Source organism: Megascapheus bottae, chromosome 17 (assembly GCF_031878675.1).
Source record: "Megascapheus bottae isolate mThoBot1 chromosome 17, mThoBot2.hap1, whole genome shotgun sequence".
In the NCBI taxonomy this organism is placed as follows: Eukaryota; Metazoa; Chordata; class Mammalia; order Rodentia; family Geomyidae; genus Megascapheus; species Megascapheus bottae.
The window spans coordinates 41,632,913-41,649,133 of record NC_143525.1 but is presented as its reverse complement, the minus strand read 5'-3'; the positions used below and the strand labels follow the sequence as shown (position 1 = coordinate 41,649,133).

Below are 16,221 nucleotides of genomic sequence, written 5' to 3'. Positions count from 1 at the left end.
GGTATGGGTCCTGAAGCTTGAATTCAGGGCCTAGGTGCTGCCCCTGTACTTTATTTGTTACTTGGGCCACAGCTCCACTTCCAACTTTGGGGGTAATTAATAATTGAAGAGTCTCAAGGAATTTCCTGCTAGGGCTGGCTTTGAACCAAGATCCTCAGATTTCAGCCTCTCCTGTAGCTCGGATTGCAGGTGAGAGCTACAGTGCTTGGGCTCACCCTTCCTTCCTTTTTTTTTTTTTTTTTTTGTGGATCATGGAGCTTGAACTTGGCCGAGGCACTGTCCCTGAGCTCTTCAGCTCAAGACTACAGATCTACCTTCAAGCCAAGCCCACTTCCCATTTTCTAGAGGTTAATTGGAGATAAGAGTCTCAGGTCCTTTTGCGCTCTGGCTGGCTTTGAATCTTGATCCTCAGATCTCAGCCTCCTGAGTAGCTAGGATTACAGCCATAAACCACCACACCCGGCCTGCCTGCCTGCCTTCCTTCCTTCCTTCCTTCCTTCCGTGGTACTGGTGTTTGAACTAGGGGCCTTGGAGCTTGCTCAGCTTGCTTTATAGCCTGGATTCTTGTCCCTCAAGAACTCCAGCCTTGCTTCTTGCTGGTTATTTTGAAGACAGGGTCTCAGAGAGTTTTCTGCATAAACTTTTCCAACTGTGATCTTCTAGATTCCAGCCTTCTGAGTAGCAAGAAATATAGGCCTGAGCCACCCACCTGTACCCTGCTATGAATACTATCCTGATCACTGCATGATTTCACAGAGCAAGAAGCTTATTTACTTATTTCCCTCTAATGGTTCTTTACATTGTTTCCAGTTATCAATGAGAGCTCAACTTAAACTGATATGGGATGAACTATGCCCTCGAAAATTCATATGCTGAAATCCGGGAAACCTCTAGTTGTGTGTGTGTGTGTGTGTGTGTGTGTGTGTGTGTGTGTGAGTGTGTGTGTGGTGTGTGTGTGTGTCTGTCTATATCTATATCAATATCTTTTTTCTTATTGGTCATGGGGCTTGAACTCAGGGCCTGGGCACTGTCCCAGAGCTCTTTTGCTCAAGGTAGCGCTCTACCACTTTGAGCCACAGTGCTAGGTCTTTGAGTGGCTAATTGGAGGTAAGAGGGACTTTTTGGCATAGGCTGGCTAACTTCGATCCTCGGGATCTCAGCCTCCTGATACATGACTGTATTTGGAAGGAGGTAATTACGGTGAGTCACTAGAAGAAGTGGTTAGGACACAAGATATTCAGAAGACAGTCACCTACGAGCCAAGGATAGACAGGCCTCAGAAGAAACCAACCCTACTATATTGGATTCTAGCTTCCAGAATTATGAAAAAATAAGCTTCTGTTGTTGGAACCCTCTGTGGTACTTATTATGGAAGCCATAGCAAACAAGTGTACTGATGATAGGACCTTTGCAAAATCTAAAAAGAGAAGAAAATATCAAGAACAATTTCTGTCTTCCCTGAAACCTGCAACCATTCTGGAGTTTTCTAACAATAAGATTTCATGAGTCACACTTGATTGGCAGGTAGATTTCAATACTTAATGAACCAGATCTGGCCTCAAAACCCACTCCTTTTGCTTTAGGTCAAATTCTTTATTCTACACAACATCTATTTAAGCCTAGGTGTTTGGCTTAACTAATTAGTTACTTACCTAGAGAGTACTTAGTCTGCTCTTGTGGGTAGCTTGCTCTCTTTATTCATTTTGTACTCAAGACTGGCAGCAGAAATACGACCCAGCTTAGGTAGTTGTGGGTAGAAGACTGTTAGCCAGAAGGTTCTGTCCTGGGAACATTCTCCTGTGTGTAGATGTAGCTAGGAAGGACTGAGCACCATTGATTTGTGTTCAAAAGCACATAAATGAGCCTGGGGGCTTGAGCTAAGCCAGCTGAGAAAAGGAATCACAGGCTATTCATTCTTCACTCCCCCAGACTGTGAGCTGAAACTTAGGAGAGGGCACCAAGAGAAGCAAGGAAACAAGGTTTAAAATGGTGCCTCCAGCCAAATCAAACCTGTTTTTCTAGATGCTATCAGGTATAATGTAAAGAAGAGCAAAATGTCCAGGTATGGATAGAAGACAGGATAGGCAAGGCAGTCACAAACCTTGAAGGAACTTGGCCTAGCTTAAAAACTCTGGAAGACAGGGCCCCCTTTGGTTGCTAAGCAACCAAGCCTGAACAAACAGGCTCCTGAGGCCTTCCCCTTCTGGTCCCCACTCCTGCAGTCATGTGCAGGGGGTGTCGGGAGAAGGGAGAAGGGCTTTGACTGGTAACTTCTCCTGCAATCAGAGTACTGCCCTCACTCTACCAGGCACCAGCTGGCAGGAGCAAGCACTGATAGTCTGCAGATCACTTGAGCAGGTTCTTTCCCCAGGCCCCTCCCAGATGCCCATCACTGGCAGGCTTGAAGAGCCCCCAGGCACCTGCTGAGGCCATACCACACAACAGCCGTTCTGCCTCCCATGTACCACTCAAGCAAAACCACCATAAGATCAACCAGTATGTTTGCACACAGAGCAGTCACACTAGAACATATGGCATCTCCGACTCAGACCCTGGGATGAGATATGAATCCTGATGCCCAGGGTGTGTGTGTGTGTGTGTGTGTGTGTGTGTGTGTGTGTGTGTGTGTGTGTGTGTGTGTGTGTGTGTGTGTGTGTGTGTGTGTGTGTGTGTGTGTGTGTGTGTGTGTGTGTGTGTGTGTGTGTGTGTGTGTGTGTGTGTGTGTGTGTGTGTGTGTGTGTGTGTGTGTGTGTTGGGGGGGGGAGGTGAGACCTGCTGAGACAGTGAAGGTAAATGTGACATCTGCTTCTTCACACCCATCTCCATGTTCTCTGATTGAATGCCAAGTCCTTATTTTGAGCTGAAAATGCCTAACAGTAAGGAAAACAGCTTCCCTTGTGCGTTGGCCATGTTTTGGTACTGAGATTCAGATCCCCTTAGGAAATAAATACTTTGAAATTTTTAACAACAACCCCCACCTCCCCTGTATTTTCCAAACCCCTTTTCAGTGGTGTGTAATTGGCTGCTTTCTTACAAAGGCTCCAACACTCACTCTACCCTGGTGATTGTGGGGGAGGATCGCTGTGTATTTAGGGGGCAACTATTGTCCTAAAGAATAGAGAGCTCTTTCCTCTGTAGTCCAGCTGTACTATGGGACTTGCAAAGACCTCCTGAATAGATAGTGTCAGGGCAAAAGAGAATAAAAATTCTATTAACACTTTACAAAATGCAACATCTAAGAAGTAGCTAGAGAGGAAAGAGAAAGCGGGAAAAATCAATATGGATAAGTCCCAGTGCTGGTGGGGTGAAAACTTTTCAGTGGCTGCAAAACACTTATTAATTCAGAGAAACCATCAATGCAATGGAAATCTGGCAGAACAGCAAGAGCTGAAACTAGGAGAATTTGAATACACAAAGACTGAATAGAATGAAAAACACGGGCCTCACATACGGGCCTGTTTCTCACGGTTCTATGTGAATCAAACAGAAGCAGCTTGTGTGAGTCTCCATTAAGGGGAAAAAAGGGGGCACAGTTGAGGTAACGTATCAGCCCTGGAGCCAGCAGGCCCATAACGATCTCAGTTGCTCTCTGTCTCACATGAGTGCTCACGCAAATACCCTTGTGAAACCCAGGTAAATGAGTTGGCAGAACAGAGTTACAACATTAACACATAGGCCAGCTCTCACTCAAGGTCTAGAATAGCATACAAGGGTAGGAGGGTAGTGAACATGATTAACTTGTTAAATACTCCCAGAGAAAATATATTCTTCCCTGTGATTAACATTGGCATTTAGTTTGTGTGATACCATCTTCACATTACCACCATTATAAATTTCATTGTACCGGGGTGGTATCAGTAAGCCTAGTAGTCCTGAGGACCTCCTAAAGGTGAGAGGAGGACAGGGGGTATCTGAACCACAGACTGCTTTGTCCCACATGAGCCTGGTCTTCTGGAGAGAAAGAGCTTATTCCAGCCTTGAGACATGCCTTTAATAATCAAGGCAGGTTGACAGGGAGCCCTAGTGTCCTTAACAGTGTCTTCCAGAATGAAAATACAAGGTCAAATGTCTTACAGGCAAGTGGCTGGGAATGGAATGCTTTCGTCTTTGTCCTGACACAAGCAGGGCCTGAGCACCTGAGTGTTTTAGACTCTGACAAGGTATGAAGTAGGCTGTAGCAGGCATGCATAGCAGGGTATGCATTGAGGGTATGAGGAGCTACACTAGTAGTCTTTGGGCACTGATGTTGGGAAAAGCTTCTCAACATCATCCATGCCAGAGTCATACAGCGGCTTTGCTAAGCCAGACATCTTCCCTTCTCCACCCCCCTCAGTGTCCAGTTCAATAGCAATTGTGTTTCCAACTTGCTCCCAGGTGCTGCTGATGCAGCTGGTGGATGGTGGCCCCTTTTTTTCTCTCTAGCAAGTGGCTCCCTCTAACATGTATCTGCTCTTCAACATGCTGAAAAAAATAATCTCTTGGGCCGGGAGTTTGGCCTAGTGGTAGAGTGCTTGCCTAGCATGCATGAAGACCCGGGTTCGATTCCTCGGTACCACATACATAGAAAAAGGCCGGAAGTGGTGCTGAGGCTCAAGTGGTAGAGCTCTAGCCTTGAGAAAGTCCAAGGACAGTGCTCAGGCCCTGAGCTCAAGCCCAGGACTGGCAAAAAAAAAAAAAAAAAAAAAAAATCTCTTTTCTGGGACATACAGCAGTGTGGTCCCTCCTCTCTTTGTTCCCTGCTGCTCTTGGGTATTTACATTCTAATGTCTTAAAAATGATGGTGGAGCTGGGTGTTAGGGACTCATGCTCGTAATCCTAGATATTCAGGAGGCTGAGATCTGAGGATAATGGTTTGAAGCTAGCGTGGGCAGGAAAGTTTGAGAATTTCATCCTCAGTTAACTAGCAAAAAGCTGGAAGTGGAGTTTTGGTTAAAGTGGTAGAGGCTCCAGCCTTGAGTCAAAAAAAGATAAGGGATGAAGCCTAGGCCCTGAATTCAAGCCCCAATACTTTCTCTCTTTCTTTCCCTCCCTCTCTCCTTCCTCCCTCCGATCCCCCCCCCCCCCGACATGCGAGATGGTTAGAATCCATGAAAGAGAAGATGACAAGAAGGACTTAGCCAAGCTGTCACTGCACCCAAGGCAAATTCATATCCTTCTTTGATGATCAACTTTCCTACCAACAGACAAGCTCCTGTTAAGAGTCTGGAACAGCTGAGCTGAGTGCAGTGGTTCACATGCCTATAATCCTAGCTACTCAAGGGGCTGAGATCTGAGGATCAAGGTTCAAAGCCAGCCCGGGCACAAAAGGACCCGAGACTCTTATCTCCAATTAACCTCTAGAAAACGGGAAGCAGGGCTTGGCTCAAAGGTAGGGCGGTAGCCTTGAGTTGAAGAGTTCAGGGCTAGCACCCAGGCCGAGTTCAAGCCCCATGACCACCCCCTCCCCCCTGCCAAAAAAAAAAGTCTGTACTACACAGCCAACTGATCTTGATTAAGAAGTTGAATTAATAGCAACTGCATTTACTTTTATGCAACCTGTATTTATTAGGCATTCCCTACTTACAAAGCATCAGGCTAAGTACAAATAAGAGGCAAACCATATAGCTCTATGGGAGACTGATTCCATCAATGGACCATACATTTCACCCTGTAATTTTGTAATTTCTCTTCCCATCCCTTGCATTTGGACTTAACATATGGTAGCCATAAAATGAGGTCGAGAGAATGGAGTTGGCTCATGGGGCCCAGCCTTGAGAAGATGTGCTTGCTTTTGCCATGTTCTCTCTTGGGCCCGTGCCACTGCCATGAGAACGGCACACCTGGGCTGACCTACTGGTAGATGAGGGACATAAGGGGGAGGGCAAAATTTGCCCCCCCAAACACACACATTCGTCCTGAGGCTAACCTGGATGTGTGAGCTAGCTACCTCCCAAAATACCCTAGCAAGGCCGGCCAAGGTCAGCAGAACCATTCCCACTGTCTCCAGACATATGACATAAACAGTTATTGTCTACTACCAAGGTTGACACTACCTTCCTGAGCTTCCCTTCTAACTTTTCCTTGTGTGTGTGTGTGTGTGTGTGTGTGTGTGTGTGTGTGTGTGGTGGTGTGGGGGGGTAGTTAATTAGAGGTAAGAGTCTCATAGACTTTCTGCCCAGGCTGGTTTCCAACTATGATCCTCAGACCTTAGCCTCTTGAATAGCTAGGATTACAGCTGTGAGCCACTGGCACCCAGTAACAGCTCCTTTTCCTTTTTTTTTTTTTTTAAGATTTGATCAAGATATATTCATAAACTGTTTAGCTAAATGGCAACTCCACAGTATAATAACTTAAATAATAAAAAGAAAAAATTGTTCAAAGGAGGGAAAGATCTTGCCTGACACTAGAGATTAAACAAAAACAAAATAAAATAAAATAAAAAGCAGGGAGGGAGAAAAAGAAATAGTGGGCTGGATAGTAAATTACCAGGTCTACACTCCAAAAGGAATCTTCCAAGTAGAACGGAGGAACTAGGGTGTGGAAGATGTTTTTTAAATCTCACCGCAGTAGCAAGGCTGAAGACAGAGAGCCTAGAAAAGCCAAGAGAAATTGGCAACCACATTCCTCACTAAATGAACACCATGAAAAATCAGGAATAATTACCACTCAAGTCAGTGGGTGATGCCTCTCTAATCCTAATTCATTTAATGAATGAGCGAACCCTCTTTCGTATGAGTCAAAAGACTTATTGGGAGCTGGGCATTCTTGCTGGATGATTTTGGAAGTAGCCAGATGGTGTTGATTGTATCCAGAGGTTAAGACTGAAGCCAGCCCAGCTCCTGTGCAGGCTCCACAGGAAATCTTTAAAGTCACAATTCAATGAAGCTTGTAGAAAAAAAGGTCAAAAATTCTATTTGTCCAGTTGGTCGGCTGCCGAGTGTGACCCTAGAGTGTGTTCTCCTAGACCTCCAGCTTCTGCCCCGAGCTGGGTAGTGTTGGCTTTCCAAGTATAGAGGTGAGTAAGGCGAGGCTGATTTGAGGACACAGAAAGCTTGTTCCCAGAAGAGACTAAAGAGGAAAGAACTGGAGAGAATGACTCAGCAAGTGCTAGGAGCAGCTTGATCAAGGCAAACAGAGTTGGGCAGAGCCTGACAAGGGTGTTCTAGTTTCTATCACATCTCTACGTGCACCTCAGGGAGGAAGGCATCACCTCCCTCTCTCCAATGAAGCCATCTGTGAAAGGAGGGAATTGTTTGAGATTGTCTCTAGGATTTCCTTGCAAAGACATTGCCCAGAATGGAGGAAATGGGCCCAGAAGCTGTTGAGGCAACATCTGAGAGCACTGAGCTCCCTACCAGTGTTTTGCCAACCCTGTTCTGTGAGGCTGTTCCAGGGCTTTGCTGTGGTCAACATTTGCCCTAAGTTAATTTCCTATTCCTCCCGGGACACAAATACACCCACATACCATCCGTATCAAGAACAAAGCAGGAAATGGCACTTCAAATGGACCTTAAATCATCTGGCCAGCTACAAGGAGGGAGGGGAAAGGGAAGAGGAGAAACAGGCTCATTCACCTCCCCCAGAACATATGCCCTTGAATTCTGCTTCCTGCTCCCACTCAAATGCTTCAAGTGTTAGTTTAAATAAACACCCTCAAATGTTGACAGTGATGTTTAAGTGCATAGGGCTTATAGGCCTTATTATGTTTACTCCATGAACTCTAGGCATTGATGCTGCAGAGCAGACAGCTGACTGATGTGGTGGGACCATCCAGGACACAGGTGCTGAAGCCTAGGTAGTGTCAACAGCCATCAGCTGCTTTATTTCAGATCCTAGGAAGACCTGTTTTTTACTCTTACCCTACTAGCCTGGGCACAGACAGAATCAGCTCCTGCCATAAGGCTTGCTTAGTGATGTCCAGTCTATTGAAATAGGACTGTCCAGTGTCTTCCAGTGTTACAAAGGCAGGGTTGGTCTCTTTTTAATTCTACCCAAAAGGCAAAACAGAGAGGAGGAATAGGCCAGAAAATCCCACTAGTTCACGCTGAACTCTAGGTGAGTGTCTTCAGCCTGGTCTATCTCTAGAAGCACCTTAGAAACTGTTGAAACATCTGCTGCCCAGGTCACCGCCAGCCTTTTAAATCATCACTATGGATTGGACCTGAAGAGGATCTTTCCAGACTCTCCAGTGATCCAGGTGCCACCAAGGCAGAGGACCACTGTTATAAATGGCCAATGCAGCTAATGGGGCATGTATATTGATGGATGGAGCTCAATTAGAAGGCCCGCATTGGTAGACCTTTGGCTGCCTGTAAGTAGGATTCTAGAGGTAAGGACCAGCTCAGCTCCCTGCCATACATTGCTTTCTGGGGGCTCTCCTGACCTTGTCCAGGTCTTAGGACAAGAAAGCCAGAAGTATGTCTTGAAGTAGCTCCAAAAGACCAATAACTGAACCTAGAATTTCAAGAAAAACTTAAAACTATGTTTCCTTTCCTACTGCACCAACATTTCCATGGGGATTATAATAGGGTTTATGTGTGTGTGTGGGGGGGTGTATATGTGTATATATCCTAGGGCTTGAAATCAGGGTCTCTCTGGCTCTCACTTTTTTTCCCCACTTAAGGCTGGTGTTCTAATGACTCCAATTCTCTGAGCCTCAGTTTCCTTCCTGGTTGTTGGAGAACTGCCAAAGGCTGGCTCTAGAAGCCCAAGTCTCACCTGCCAGTCTCTGACTTTCTGCCATCTCTGGTTCTGCTGCCCCTGATAGCAGGCAGCTTCTCAAACAACCCAGCTCTGGAGCAATGGAGGCACCCTCAGAGTTCTGTCCTAGTTGCTATCCTAGACACTACCTCCTCCATTTTATAAGGAAAAGGAAAAAAAAATTTAATTTGTAATAACTTCAAGTTTGTTTTAATTCTTACCCATGCCTTAATTGAATAGCAAGAGCTTATTTAAGTTTCTTTAAAAGAAAAAGAAAATAGAAAAAATAAAAGCCTCTTCCAAAGCCTTCTGTGGCCAGAATATTCTACCTCTCATCAAGCAGAATAATTTTCATCAGCCCCCCCCCTTTTTTCTTATTTGCGCTGTTTTTGATTCTAGAGTGGCCAGTCCATTTTCTCACTTAATAAAACCAAACTCAGTTTACCAGACAGCAGTTATGAATAGAACAAAGGAACACCTGCCTGTGGGGACTCCATATAACTCTAGCCCAGAGATTTAGTGAGGCAAGGCCTCCCACTAAGTGATTCTGGCTATAGGAGTACTTATCAGACTCTTGTGATGAAATGTCCCCCTCTCCCCAGTAATGACTGTTGTAATGGCAACCACTTACTGGAGTTTAATGGGCAATTTGCAAAGCTCATTTAATTCTTGCAGCTTGCAGGTAGATACTATCACACCCATTTTATTGGTGAGGAAATTGTGGCTTGTTGAAATTAAGCGATTTGCCTGGGATCACATAACAGTGAAGCCTGCATTTAAAACTGTATGTGTCCCTTCTATCTCCTACCCCTACCAGTCTCACTTAATTGTGCTCTGTTTTTAAAATCCCTAGGGCTTAGTATAGTGTCATTGTCTGTTGGATGAACCAACAAATACTGCCTTAAAATTCCTACAAAAGAAAAAAAAAAAAGAAAAAGTTAAAGATCTGTTTAGGTGACCTTAGAAAATCGTATATGTATTGCCATAGTGGGCACAGAGGGGAGAGGAATGACTGGAGAGGTAAATAGATAGGAAGATGCAGTGGTCTCTTTCTTGTATATAGGCAAATCAAAAAGCTGGATCACTGGGCTTCTCCATAGACACTGGGTGACCTGTTAGCAGAAACTAGAACTAGATAAGGGTCCTAGAATGCAGTTCAGGGTTCAGCCTATGAGAGATTACATTGCCCAATGAGATAAATTTCTCACCCTAGGGTTGATAGAATGGTTTAACTGGTAGCCAGCAAGTGCCTGATTTGGAATAGACTCATAATAACAGAGCCTGGCCTTATTTCCTGCCCCTCACACATGCACATAAACACACCTAGTTCTGTGTATTCCCTCTACAAGTGGGTCACAAGGGAAGTCATTAACAGGATCAGCATGTCCTTGGGAGAGTAGTCCCAAGAAGCCCTGTCCCCAACACAAAAGAGAAGCAAGAATCTGCCCATGGAGTTGGGATGGAGCTCCATGAAAGCCCTCAGCTCTCGCCTCACCGTGGGAGGTGGAGTAGGAAGCTCTCTCTGGTCCTCTCACTTATCAAAGCCTGGACTTTGACAGGAGGGGAAGTGGTGGGAGGGGGCCACAGAAAGGGGCACAAGGCAAGACTGGGCACGAGCTGTTTGAGAAGTAGCAGTTGGATCCGGCAGGCTGACAGCTGTCACATGGAAATGGCATCTGGCCTAACGGCCTCTTGTCTGAGGCTCCTTCAAGTGGTGACTGCTGTGCTCTGGAAATCCAGGGCCCATTTCAGCACTGGTTGCTGGTGCGTGAGTGCTTGTGTGCGTATGTGCATGCATGTATGCATGCAAGTGTGCTCTGGGGGAGGGGAGTGGCAGACAGGCTGCCTAGTGCTCTTTTTCTCCTCACTCCAACCTCTCCCATCAGGCCTCACCTACCGTGAAAAAGGCCCAAACCTGCCAGCTCCAGAGGAGAGAGGAAAATCATTAGGGGAGCACTGATGTGCCGTAACACTCTCTTGCATTCCCATTAAACAAATACTAAACTGCTAATTGCCAAAATAGATCTCCACGACTCTGACCGAACAGGGAAAGGGTTTATAATTACCAAGTGTGAAAATGCACAGCCTGTAAATAACCACCTCATCTGTCCTAATACGGGCTGATATTGATGGGCATGAAATAAACATCAGGACCAAATGGAAAAATCATCCACATCTCCTGTGGCCAATGCAATCTCAGATGGTGACAAGCGTGGCTGCAGCTATCCACCTAGGGAGCTCGGGAGAAGGGGAGAGAGGCTGTTTGGAAGGTACAGGTTCTAATTCCAATGCCAATCCCTTGGGCCATGTGTGGCTTCCTTTCTGAGTGCAGAACATGGCTTGATGGTGGGGTGGAAGAAGGGCTTGACAGCATCTCAGAAGGATCAGGGCTCTGGGCAGGTGACTTCTAAAGTCCTTCTATTCTGCACCTTTACAGATGGACAGGGGTGGATGAAGAATGAGGAAGAGGGAGAGCTCAGCCAAGGTGACACATTTATTCATTAAACCAGTATTTGCTGAGGTCCCGCTGTCTTCCCAATACAGAATTCATCATAGAGTACACATGAAAAGAATGGGGGCTTAGAACGACCCTGGAGCTTTCTGTTACCCTCATGCCTCTGTGCCCCTTGCCATCCCTTTCTGCTACCTGGACATTAAGAGAGACAGACTAGGGCCCAAAGGATACAGGTCACTGGATGCTGCAGGACTCCCAGGCCCCAGGCTCCCTTCTCTCCCTCAGCCTATGATTTTGATGAACTCTGCCAGAACTAAAGGGCAATGTCAGTGACCAGAGGAGAGAGGAAGCTGCATCTGTCTCCACATCACAGGCTGGGGAGTTAGAACTGACCCAGAAGTCAATGTTGCACTTTCTACCTAGTGTAGGAATCCATTCTCCAAGGTTCCTCTGAGTCCTTTCTGGCACTACAAAGAGCACCTCCATCTCACCCCTCCCCTCCCCTCCCCGCAATTACTCAGGTTCAAATTTAGCAGCAATAGCACTTAATGCTGGAAATAGCAGCTTCCTCTATTCTGAAGCCCAATTTTGGCAAGAGGTAGAATTCTGTGAACTGTAGAGTATTAGGCACCTGGGCAAGTGCTCACCCAAAGACTTTTCCCTGGGCTTTGAGTGGTGTCCAAATTAGCTCCTGCTTCTTCCCCTGACAGCCAATCTTTTAGACCCCTAAAGCTACTTCCTTGAATGCTGGGCCAAACCCCCAGAATATGGGTTGCTCAGTTCAAGGCCTGACTTGAAGACTGTTGAAAATTAGCAAAATGAAGGAAGCTCTGAATACAGACTATTTTTAAAAGTATTGTTTTGTGACTTTTAAATTCCCAAAGCATTGTCAAATAATGGCTGATACAATGCTCCTGAGAACAAAGTTCAAGCACAGCTATAGATGAAGGACTCAGTCACTCGGCAAAGTAACTTCTGGTTCAGAGGGATCATAAAATCTCTGAGGTGGAAAACACCAAGAAGATAGGAATTCAGCCCCATCACTTCCAAGAGAAGCAAGCAAGGCTTTGGAAATTCTATGGCTCCAGGGAGAGCACCAATACTCCAATCAAAGGGATTCATGTCCTGGCCTCACAAGTTCTGGATTCAAATCCCAATCTCTCTACCCCAGCATGATCTTAGTAAGGTTCTTGAAGGCAGCTCAGCTTCCTTGCATGAAAGGAAATGAAGACCTGTTTATTTTCCCTTCAGCCTTAAGGAGCAGAAATTTGTGATGCAATATCCAAGAAAGCATTTGGTCAGTGGTAATGACTGGTCTGGGCTAATAGTTTGCTTCTCAACCCAGGCACATTTCTATCTGTAAGACAAAGGCTACAAAATGAATAGAATTTGTATCAATCACCCTCCCCATTCCAATTTAGTAAAATCAGTGTGGATGATGAGTGACGTTTAATCTCAAAGTGCACCTGGCTTTAGGAACTATGCTGCAATAAGGTGTGTGCAAGTAAACCAAATTTCAGAAGCATGGAAGGCATGGGGAAGAGACAATGGTACGTCCCAGAATGGAATGCTCTTTAAAGTAAAAGGAAACCAAACCCAGGCTCACAATTTGGATGGTATCTCAGGAGTTAACCTGAGTTGAGTTAATCTTAAACATGATGACAAACTATGAAACCACTGTTCTAATAGACAGAAAAATGACTAGATTATTGTGCTGGAGAACGGGGGATGGGGTAAGGACATGGCTGAAGAGCAAACAAGGAGATTCCACGTGTTGATAGGACAGTTGTATGTCCTATGCACGGTGATGACTACCAGAATCCATGCATGGGGAAATATAAAGAACAGCACATGTGTGTTCATGTGACAGTGAGGATGTAAGAGACTATGTGAGGTATGTGATGTATGTGTGCATGTACACTGGAACTGGAATTCAGAATCTGGATTTGAAGTTTTTTCACTCAAGGCTGGCTCTTTCTCACTCTACAGTTCCATATCTAGCCTTTTGGTGGTTAACTAGACATAAGACTCTCACAAATTTTCCTTCCTGGGTGATTTGAACCATGATCCTCAGATCTTAGTCTCCTGAGTAGCTAGGATTACAGGCATGAGCCACTGATGCCCAGCTGTCATTTAATTTTTGGAACACGGCTCTGACATGTTTTGAGATAGCTCATATACCAAACAAACAACTTCCAAATTTAAAACTCATGAGAAGCTGGGTGCAGTGGCTCACGCCTGTAATCCTAGCTACTCAAGAGGCTGAGATCTCAGGATCATAGTTCAAAGCCAGTCCGGGCATTAAAAAATGTGAAACTCTTTTCTCCAATTAATCACTAGAAAATGGGAAGTGGGCTGTGGCTCAAGGAGTAATAGGGTGGTATCCTTGAGCTGAAGAGCTCAGGGACAGTGCCCCGACCCAGAGCTCAAGCTCCATAACCTACCCCCCCTCAAAGAAATTAAGAGATACAGAAAATGGTTTATCAGTACTTATCATAAGTATAATGGAGGCTCTGGAAAAGTGATCAGGGATGGGGTGAGGTTCTTGGTCTGAATCAAGGGCTGGGGTGGTATCTGACATATTTCTAAGTCAACTTAAGGATTCCCCCATATCAGTCCCCCAGTCAATTATGTTCAAACTATGACTCAGGTAATTGTAATTAAGTCTGATAGAACATTCAGATTTTTTCCCATGACCTCCAAGTTACACAACTCCCTAAAGAGGAGAGAGGGAGAAAGGGAGAAAGGGAGATAGAGAGGGAGAGGGGGAGAGAGAGCGAGAGCAAGAGCGAGAGAGAGAGAGCGAGAGAGAGAGAGACACACACACACACACACACACACACACACACACACACAGAAATCATACCATATACCCTTAAAAACAACAACAAAAAAAGGTACTAGCTCAAGCTGTTTCAAGACCCAACAAGCATGTTTTTCTTTCATTTATTTCTACATCAACACTCTGAAGGATAAAGATCTTTCTCATTTCAAGAGCTGTCAATTTGTTTTAGTGCTGTGTTTTTCATCTGTTTGAGGTAAAGAGGAATTACAAAGCAGGCAAATAAAGTAACGCACTGCAATCTAACATATTTTGGCAATTCAAACTGGGACCAGGGAAAAGGGAAATGAAAGAAGGATGACAGGACACAGCGCACAGCTGTGCTACGGCCGCTGGCCCACCCCTGCTTCCTGCTACCTGCGAGACTCCACAAAGCCCTCAGCCCCCGTTGCCAATCACACTACCTACACCACACCTGAACTCTGCAGATCATTTCTGTATGGGGAACCAACTCATTCAACATTTTGGCTTTCTGAGGCAAGAAAACGTCATAGATACTGGCACACTGACGGGTGTTATTGTTTTAAAAACCCTTGTGAAATAACAGGTCTCTTTCCTGCTTTCCTGGGGGTTTCCTAGTCTCTTCTCCCCACCCCCCCACCTCTGCCCCAGGTCCCCAAAGTAACTAAGATCTTCCTATAAGCCAGACTGAGAATCCTCCACCCCGCTTCTCTAAACAGGTCTAGGGAGTGATAGAGAGTCTGCCTGGCAAGCATAAGATTCTGAGTTTACACTAAAAAACCCCAAACAAATGGTAATAATGCCTCATGAATTTCTTTTTGCTTTAAAATAGTTTCTCAACTGCTTAGGTCTCTTGTTTTTCTCTGTTTGGAGCTAGGATTTTCTAGAATAAAATATGGTTCAGCAGACCTCAGGAGTCAGGTGGCTCTTAGGAAAAGTGCTCTTGGCCAGCCCACATGAGGTGCTGGAATTAGCCAGAGGGTTGTAGAAGTCCTTGGGGACCTGGCTCCTTGGAGTCCCCTGTTCTCCCCATCATGTTACTGCCAGTTTAAAAAATCAGTGGCAAACATAACAAGTCTGGAGTACTGACCTCTGAGAATATCACTTGTATGCCAGGATAGCCTACTTCTGGTTCCAGAACAGACTCCTTGGGAAAGACAAGTTCCACCCCACCCCAGACAGCTTCAAAGGGCTTGAGGCTGATCCACATCCCAGAGTTTGTGTTCACCAAGCAAAAATGGAGTTCCAGGAACAGAAGCTTTATGTATGCTGGCATCCCACTTCTAAAAAGAAAGGACCCGGGGCCGGGAGTTTGGCCTAGTGGTAGAGTGCTTGTCTAGCATGCACGAAGACCCGGGTTTGGTTCCTCCGTACCATATACAGAGAAAAGCCAGAAGTGGTGCTGTGGCTCAAGTGGTAGAGCTCTAGCCTTGAGGAACGCCCAAGGACAGTGCTCAAGCCCCGAGTTCAGTCTCCAGTACTGGCACAAAAAAAAAAAAAGGGGGACCCTGACAGCATGGAGGCAAATAGAATGTTGATCCTAGGGACTTGCAATGCCTGCAAATCCCAAGGGACATGTCAAGGGCTACAGCTGCAAAAATGTGGCAGGAAACTGAGGCAGAAGGAAGTGGTGGGACAAGGCAAACAGCAAAATCATTATGAGGCTGAAAATCTACAGATTATAATAAAGGGTTCTGACTAAGCACATGTGAGGACAGTGGAAGTGATACTGCTGGGAGCACTGAAGGCTGGCAATGCCCTGGGAACCTAGAACTAAGGAAGAAGCAGAAGAAATCAAGATAATTGCAATCCAGCACAGTGGCTGAATGTTCCCTCAGAATGTGCTCCATTCCTCCTCTCCTATGAAAAATATCTAAGACACATACTCTCCAGATAGTTGAGGTTTCCCCCTTGCTAGGCTAATTTAGTTACTTATTGAGGTGCTTCAGTGAGGTTATTTTCAGACTTTTACACAAAAGAGTAATACTTATTAGTCCTAATTAATCTCCCAGTTTTCATATGTCAAATCATTAATCCCCATTTCCCACACTGGGAAGACAAAGGCAGAGTTGTTTGAGAACTTGCTTATCCATTTGTGTGTGACTTAAGGTCATTTGATTCAGGTGTGCTCCTACCTGGCCCTTAGGAACTGTTGTCAATAAAGTTGGCTCTATGTTCAACCAATAATCCAGGCAACAGCCAGAGGCTCTCGGCACTGCTGCATCTCTAAGAACCCTGAGAACAAGCAGGTGTGCATCCAGCCAACACTTATCCTGCTCTCAAT

General features: G+C 45.5%; 1 protein-coding gene across 7 annotated transcripts in view; it reads right to left on the bottom strand.

Moving 5' to 3' along the window:
- Msi2 (musashi RNA binding protein 2) overlaps positions 1 to 16,221 on the bottom strand; it is a 374,857-nt gene that overhangs the window by 131,711 nt on the left and 226,925 nt on the right. The window lies entirely within an intron of this gene.